Below are 8,800 nucleotides of genomic sequence, written 5' to 3'. Positions count from 1 at the left end.
TGGAGCCTTGCCTTGCCTCGCCTCACCTTGTCCTGGAGCCTTGCCTCTCCTCACCTTGTCCTGGCGCCTTGCCTCACCTCAGCTTGTCCTGTAGCCTAGCCTCGCCTCACCTTGTCCTGGAGCCTTGCCTCACCTCACCTCACCTTGTCCTGGAGCCTTGCCTCAGCTCACCTTGTCCTGGAGCCTTGCCTCGCCTCACCTCACCATGTCCTGGAGCCTTGCCTCACCTTTTCCTGGAGCCTTGCCTCACCTCACCTTGTCCCTGAGCCTTGCCTCGCCTCACCTTGTCCTGGAGCCTTGCCTCACCTTGTCCTGGAGCCTCGCCTCACCTCACCTTGTCCTGGAGCCTTGCCTCGCCTCACCTCACCTTGTCCTGGAGCCTTGCCTCACCTTTTCCTGGAGCCTTGCCTCACCTCACCTTGTCCTGGAGCCTTGCCTCGCCTCACCTTGTCCTGGAGCCTTGCCTCACCTTGTCCTGGAGCCTCGCCTCAGCTTGTCCTGGAGCCTCGCCTCACCTCACCTCACCTTGTCCTGGAGCCTTGCCTCACCTCACCTCACCTTGTCCTGGAGCCTTGCCTCACCTCACCTTGTCCTGGAGCCTCACCTCACCTTGTCCTGGAGCCTTGCCTCACCTCACCTCACCTTGTCCTGGAGCCTTGCCTCACCTCGCCTCACCTTGTCCTGGAGCCTTGCCTCACCTCACCTCACCTTGTCCTGGAGCCTTGCCTCACCTCACCTTGTCCTGGAGCCTTGCCTCGCCTCACCTTGTCCTGGAGCCTTGCCTCACCTCACTTCACCTTGTCCTGGAGCCTTTCGTCACCTCACCTCACCTTGTCCTGGAGCCTTGCCTCACATCACCTCACCTTGCCCTGGAGCCTTGCCTCACCTTTTCCTGGAGCCTTGCCTCACCTCACCTTGTCCTGGAGCCTTGCCTCGCCTCACCTTGTCCTGGAGCCTTGCCTCACCTTGTCCTGGAGCCTCGCCTCACCTTGTCCTGGAGCCTCGCCTCACCTCACCTCACCTTGTCCTGGATCCTTGCCTCACCTCACCTCACCTTGTCCTGGAGCCTTGCCTCACCTCACCTTGTCCTGGAGCCTTGCCTCGCCTCACCTTGTCCTGGAGCCTTGCCTCACCTCACTTCACCTTGTCCTGGAGCCTTGCCTCACCTCACCTCACTTTGTCCTGGAGCCTTGCATCACCTCACCTCACCTTGTCCTGGAGCCTTGCCTCACCTCACCTTGTCCTGGAGCCTTGCCTCGCCTCACCTTGTCCTGGAGCCTTGCCTCACCTCACTTCACCTTGTCCTGGAGCCTTGCCTCACCTCACCTCACCTTGTCCTGGAGCCTTGCCTCACCTCGCCTCACCTTGTCCTGGAGCCTTGCCTCACCTCACCTCACCTTGTCCTGGAGCCTTGCCTCACCTCACCTCACCTTGTCCTGGAGCCTTGCCTCACCTCACCTTGTCCTGGAGCCTTGCCTCGCCTCACCTTGTCCTGGAGCCTTGCCTCACCTCACTTCACCTTGTCCTGGAGCCTTGCCTCACCTCACCTCACCTTGTCCTGGAGCCTTGCCTCACCTCACCTTGTCCTGGAGCCTCACCTCACCTTGTCCTGGAGCCTTGCCTCACCTCACCTCACCTTGTCCTGGAGCCTTGCCTCACCTCACCTTGTCCTGGAGCCTCACCTCACCTTGTCCTGGAGCCTTGCCTCACCTCACCTCACCTTGTCCTGGAGCCTTGCCTCACCTCGCCTCACCTTGTCCTGGAGCCTTGCCTCACCTCACCTCACCTTGTCCTGGAGCCTTGCCTCACCTCACCTGACCTTGTCCTGGAGCCTTGCCTCACCTCACCTTGTCCTGGAGCCTTGCCTCGCCTCACCTTGTCCTGGAGCCTTTCCTCACCTCACCTTGTCCTGGAGCCTCACCTCATCTCACCTTGTCCTGGAGCTTTGCCTCGCCTCACCTTGTCCTGGAGCCTTGCCTCGCCTCACCTTGTCCTGGACCCTGGCCTCACCTCACCTTGTCCTGCAGCCTAGCCTCGCCTCGCCTCACCTTGTCCTGGAGCCTTGCCTCGCCTCACCTTGTCCTGGACCCTTGCCTCACCTCACCTTGTCCTGGAGCCTCGCCTCGCCTCACCTTGTCCTGGAGCCTCGCATCGCCTCACCTCACCTTGTCCTTTAGCCTAGCCTCGCCTCGCGTCACCTTGTCCTGGAGCCTTGCCTCGCCTCACCTCACCTTGTCCTTTAGCCTATCCTCGCCTCGCCTCACCTTGTCCTGGAGCCTTGCCTCACCTCGCTTCGCCTCGCCTTGGCCTGGAGCCTAGCCTCACCTCTCCTCATCTTGTCCTGGATCCTAGCCTCGCCTCACCTCACCTTGTCCTGGAGCCTTGCCTCACCTCACATGACCTTGTCCTGGAGCCTTGCCTCGCCTCACCTCACCTTGTCCTGGAGCCTTGCCTCGCCTCACCGCACCTTGTCCTGGAGCCTTGCCTCGCCTCACCTTGTCCTGGTGCCTAGCCTCGCCTCACCTTGTCCTGGAGCCTTGCCTCGCCTCGCCTCACCTTTTCCTGGAGCCTTGCCGCCTAGCCTCACCTAACCTTGTCCTGGAGCCTTGCCTCGCCTCACCTTGTCCTGGAGCCTCGCCTCGCCTCAACTTGTCCTGGAGCCTTGACTCACCTCGCCTCACCTCACCTTGTCCTGGAGCCTCGCCTCACCTCACCTTGTCCTGGAGCCTCGCCTCACCTCACCTTGTCCTGGAGCCTTGCCTCGCCTCACCTTGTCCTGGAGCCATGCCTCGCCTCACCTCACCTTGTCCTTGAGCCTAGCCTTGCCTCACCTCACCTTGTCCTGGAGCCTTGCCTCACCTCACCTCACCTTGTCCTGGAGCCTCGCCTCACCTCACCTTGTCCTGGTGCCTCGCCTCACCTCACCTTGTCCTGGAGCCTCACCTCACCTCACCTTGTCCTGGAGCCTCACCTCAGCTCACCTTGTCCCGGAGCCTTGCATCGCCTCGCCTCTCCTTGTCCTGGAGCCTTGCCTCGCCTTGCCTCACCTTGTCCTGGAGCCTCGCCTCACCTCACCTTGTCCTGGAGCCTAGCCTCGCCTGGCCTCACCTTGTCCTGGAGCCTCACCTCACCTCACCTTGTCCTGGAGCCTTGCCTCGCCTCACCTTGTCCTGGAGCCTTGACTCACCTCACCTCACCTTGTCCTGGAGCCTCGCCTCACCTTGTCCTGGAGCCTCGCCTCACCTTGTCCTGGAGCCTTGCCTTGCCTCGCCTCACCTTGTCCTGGAGCCTTGCCTCGCCTCACCTTGTCCTGGAGCCTTGCCTCGCCTCACCTCACCTTGTCCTGGAGCCTTGCCACACCTTTTCCTGGAGCCTTGCCTCACCTCACCTTGTCCTGGAGCCTTGCCTCGCCTCACCTTGTCCTGGAGCCTTGCCTCACCTTGTCCTGGAGCCTTGCCTCACCTCACCTTGTCCTGGAGCCTCGCCTCACCTTGTCCTGGAGCCTCGCCTCACCTCACCTTGTCCTGGAGCCTTGCCTTGCCTCACCTTGTCCTGGAGCCTTGCCTCACCTCACCTCACCTTGTCCTGGAGCTTTGCCTCACCTCACCTCACCTTGTCCTGGAGCCTTGCCTCACCTCACCTTGTCCTGGAGCCTCACCTCACCTTGTCCTGGAGCCTTGCCTCACCTGTCCTGGAGCCTTGCCTCACCTCGCCTCACCTTGTCCTGGAGCCTTGCCTCACCTCACCTCACCTTGTCCTGGAGCCTTGCCTCACCTCACCTCACCTTGTCCTGGAGCCTTGCCTCACCTCACCTTGTCCTGGAGCCTTTCCTCACCTCACCTTGTCCTGGAGCCTCACCTCACCTCACCTTGTCCTGGAGCTTTGCCTCGCCTCACCTTGTCCTGGACCCTTGCCTCACCTCACCTTGTCCTGCAGCCTAGCCTCGCCTCGCCTCACCTTGTCCTGGAGCCTTTCCTCACCTCACCTTGTCCTGGAGCCTCACCTCACCTCACCTTGTCCTGGAGCCTTGCCTCGCCTCACCTTGTCCTGGAGCCTCGCCTCGCCTCACCTCACCTTGTCCTTTAGCCTAGCCTCGCCTCGCCTCACCTTGTCCTGGAGCCTTGCCTCGCTTCACCTCACCTTGTCCTGCAGCCTTGCCTCACCTCGCTTCGCCTCGCCTTGGCCTGGAGCCTAGCCTCACCTCTCCTCATCTTGTCCTGGAGCCTAGCCTCACCTCACCTCACCTTGTCCTGGAGCCTAGCCTCGCCTCACCTCACCTTGTCCTGGAGCCTAGCCTCGCCTCGCCTCACCTTGTCCTGGAGCCTAGCGTCGCCTCGCCTCTGCCTGGAGCCTAGCCTCGCCTCACCTCACCTTGTCCTGGAGCCTAGCCTCGCCTCACCTCACCTTGTCCTGGAGCCTAGCCTCGCCTCGCCTCTGCCTGGAGCCTCGCCTTGCTTCGGCCTTGAGCCTACCCTCGCCTCGCCTCAACTTGTCCTGGAGCCTTGCCTCGCCTCGCCTCTGCCTGGAGCCTCGCCTCACCTTGTCCTGGAGCCTAGCCTCGCCTCGCCTCACCTTGTCCTGGATCCTAGCCTCGCATCGCCTCATCTTGTCCTTGAGCCTCGCCTCGCCTCACCTTGTCCTGCAGCCTTGCCTCGCCTGACCTCACTTTGTCCTGGAGCCTTGCCTCGCCTCACCTCACCTTGTCCTGGAGCCTTGCCTCGCCTCGCCTCTGCCTGGAGCCTCGCCTCGCCTCTGCCTGAATCCTCGCCTCGCCTCACCTTGTCCTGGAGCCTAGCCTCGCCTCGCCTCACCTTGTCCTGGAGCCTAGCCTCGCGTCTCCTCATCTTGTCCTGGAGCCTTGCCTCGCCTCATCTCACCTTGTCCTGGAGCCTTGCCTCGCGTCGCCTCTGCCTGGAGCCTCGCCTCAGCTTGTCCTGGAGCCTAGCCTCGCCTCGCCTCATCTTGTCCTGGACCCTAGCCTCGCCTCGCCTCACCTTGTCCTGGAGCCTAGCCTCGCCTCTGCTCACCTTGTCCTGGAGCCTAGCCTCGCCTCTGCCTGGAGCTTTCCCTCGCCTTGCTTCGCCTCGCCTCGGCCTGGAGCCTAGCCTCGCCTCGCCTCATCTTTTCCTGGAGCCTAGCTTCGCCTCGCCTCACCTTGTCCTGGAGCCTAGCCTCGCCTCACCTCACCATGTCCTGGAGCCTCACCTCGCCTCATCTTGTCCTGGAGCCTAGCTTCGCCTCGCCTCACCTTGTCCTGGAGCCTAGCCTCGCCTCTCCTCACCTTGTCCTAGAGCCTAGCCTCGCCTCGCCTCACCTTGTCCTGGAGCCTAGCCTCACCTCGCCTCACCTTGTCCTGGAGCCTCGCCTCACCTTGTCCTGGAGCCTTGCCTCGCCTCGCCTCTGTTTGGAGCCTCGCCTCACCTTGTCCTGGAGCCTAGCCTCGCCTCGCCTTACCTTGTCCTGGAGCCTCGCCTCACCTCATCTTGTCCTGGAGCCTAGCCTCGCCTCGACTCACTTTGTCCTGGAGACTAGCCTCGCCTTGCCTCACCTTGTCCTGGAGCCTTGCCTCGCCTCGCCTCTGCCTGGAACCTCGCCTCGCCTCGCCTTTGCCTGGAGCCTAGCCTCACCTCGCTTCATCTTGTCCTGGAGCCTTGCCTCGCCTCGCCTCGCCTCTGCCTGGAGCCTTGCCTCGCTTCGCCTCTGCCTGGAGCCTCACCTCGCCTCTGCCTGGAGCCTCACCTTGCCTCGGCCTGGAGCCTAGCCTCGCCTTGCCTCACCTTGTTCTGGAGCCTAGCCTCGCCTCACCTTGCCTGTGCCTGGAGCTTTGCCCTGTTTGCAACTGTCTGTCTGTGTCCACACCTTCGCTAGGAAGGACCGGCCATTTGCCGCTTCCTTGCATTCGGAACTGTCTGTGTCCATGCCTCGCTAGGTAGTTCTGGCCGTTTTGCCGCTACCTAATGTTGGGAACTGTCTGTGTCCATGCCTCGCTAGGTAGGTCTGGCCGTTTTGCCACTACCTAACGTTGGGAACTGTCTCGTCATGTTTAGCATTCTGAGTAATGAGTCCTGGTCCTACGTCCTGTACCCAAGGAGGGGTCCCAACTCAGTGTTCCATGTTCCAGTTTCTCCCTCGACCTAGGCTCTGGGTTCTCATCAAGTTCATGTGCCTCGCCCAGCACAGGAGTACCTTGCCCAGCCCGGTGCTGGGATTCCCTTGTCCAGGAGTCTCACGTCCAGCCCTGTGTCTCTCCTCGTCCTGTAGCCACGTCTTGTCCTCGCTGGGTTCTGGAGTCCAAGCCCAAATCAAGACCCAGGTTCTGGGTCGTTGTCCAGTCTCTGGTTCGGAGTCCAAGCCCAGGCTCCTAGTCCCCAGTTCCCTGTCCTGGTTCCCTATCCTTGTCAAGTCCTAGCCCAGGTCCAGAACCCTTGTCCGTTCCCCGGCCTGTTTCATGTCCAGCGTCCTTTCTTCCCCACTTTCCTTGCTTCCTTCTCATGTCTAGTTCTGTTCCTGGTAGATCAGTGTCTGTGTCTTGTTTTAGGGTCCTCTCCCTATGCCCCCATTATGACACAAGATTGTATAATTTATACATTCTTTGATAATAAATGTACTTGAATCTTTTATCATTGTTAATGTGCAATAGTTGAATAGTTCCATTTGATATCAGAGAATGTATACAATAAACAACCTGAAATTCTTTCTCTTGACCAACTACCTCAAAACAGAAGAAAACCCTCCAAAGAATCAATGACAGAAGAAAGACGTGAGAATCCCAAAGCCTCGTACGACCTTCCCACGCACAAACAGCAGTAAGCAGCATCAACCAGACCCTTCTCCCTCCTCTAAATTATTCCAGCATAAAGCATCAGCATTCCCACCACCCACCCTGCAAGCAACAGCAAAGCCCCCAAAGAGAGACCATGGTCTATAGTCCATCAAAAACTAACTGTTCACTCCAACATTTCAACATCCTGCAGGCTCTCTCTCACCAACAAGGAAACGACAGATATCGCCCTTCTACAGCGACAGGGGAGACAACACTCGCTATTTTGATGTTTCAGTCACTCTGAAACATTGCTTTTTTATTTCAGGTTCCCTGTTTCTAGAGTAGCTTACATGGTCAGTACAACATTGTGGGCCCAAGTGCCTGTAATGTGCTGTAGATTTCTATGAAAGTTTCTCCCTCTCTCCCTCCCTCTCCCCCTTACCTTCTTGCTCCGTTCCTCTCTCCCCTCCCCCTCTCTTTTCCCCCATCCCTCGTTCTTCCCCCCTCCTTCTCTCTCCCTGTCTCTGGTCACTAGCCTAAGATTCCCACTGGCATAACAAAATTATCCCTTTTTATAAGCTTTGGGGTCCCTTTAAACATCTAACATGACTTTTATCCCAGTACTTTTCCATCTTCTAGTATACCTTCCTGTTGCTAGTGAGCTTTGGTCTTGACGCATCACTTAGAATCAAACACGATATGTATTCAAGGAGGAAAACATTCTTTGCCAGTATCTAATTTCAGGCCTGTACATTCATTCACATCTCCAGCCTGTCACAACTTTCCAAGCTGACACCATCTTGGCTTGCAATATTTGAATTTGTGATATACCCTTAGCAAAAACCAAAGAGGAAACTAAATGTAACTCTTTCCTTACAGTGGTGTTACTTGCACTTGGTTGTTGTGCATCTCAGATTTCACAATGTGAATTATCCAGATTACAGGAACAGAATCCAGGAGGAGGAAATGGAGGTTCATAAACCAGTCCCAATCAGGCATCAGGAATGAAGAAGGTCAGCAACTTTAAATTCCTTGGCATTATCATATCAGTGGATCGGTCCTGGATCCTGCATTGTGAAAACAACATGGCGTTTCTTCATTCGATTCCCTTGAATGAAGAAACCTACAGAGAGTGGATAGAGCCTAGTTTATTTTGGGTAAAACCCTACCCTGAAACTGAGCACATTTACAAGGAGCACTGTCAGAGGGAAGCGGCATCCAGCAATAATGACCCCTACCATCCAAGCCATGCTCTCTTCCTGCTGCTGCCATCACGAAGGAGGTACCGAGCCTCAGGACCTGTTCCACCAGGTTCAGGAGCATTTATTAGCTCTCAGCCAACAGGCTCTTGAACCAGAGGAATAACTTCACAAAATTTCAACCATCACTACACTGAACTGTTCCCATACCTATGGACTCACTTCCATTAACTCTTCATCTCATGTTCTCTGTGTTTATTTATTATTATTTTGTGGGTTTTTTTTCTTTCTTTTTGTATCAACACAGCTTGTTGCCTTTGTTCATTGTTTTTGTATGTATGGAACCAGAGGAGATAGCAGAGGAACTTAATGAATACTTTGCTTCACTATTCACTACAGAAAAGGATCTTGGTGATTGTAGTGATGACTTACAGTGGACTGAAAAGCTTGAGCATATAGACATTACGAAAGAGGATGTGATGGAGCTTTTGGAAAACATCAAGTTGGATAAGTCATCGTGACCGGATGAGATAGACTGCAGGCTACTGTGGGACAGAGAAAGTGAAGCGGAAATTCGGTCCACCTGCTCCCTGACCTTCCGTACATTCGTGGACAGCGTCCGAAGGTTTTCCATGACCTCCCTAAGTAGTTGGTCCTGTGCTTCCAGTAGGTAGCCCTGACTGGCAAGGGCTAGTTGTATGGGATCCATGTCCACTGGGTTCATTATGGCCAGTTCGTTCTATTACACAAGCATGGATGTGGGAGAACCCAAGTGCAGAACATGGGCACGGAGTCAGAGTCGGGAGGCGTTATTGACGTAGTGAGCGTGGAATCAGTA

The sequence above is a fragment of the Hemitrygon akajei genome, chromosome 6 (genome assembly GCF_048418815.1).
Source record: "Hemitrygon akajei chromosome 6, sHemAka1.3, whole genome shotgun sequence".
Classification (NCBI taxonomy): Eukaryota; Metazoa; Chordata; class Chondrichthyes; order Myliobatiformes; family Dasyatidae; genus Hemitrygon; species Hemitrygon akajei.
Note: the sequence above shows the minus strand (reverse complement) of the source record.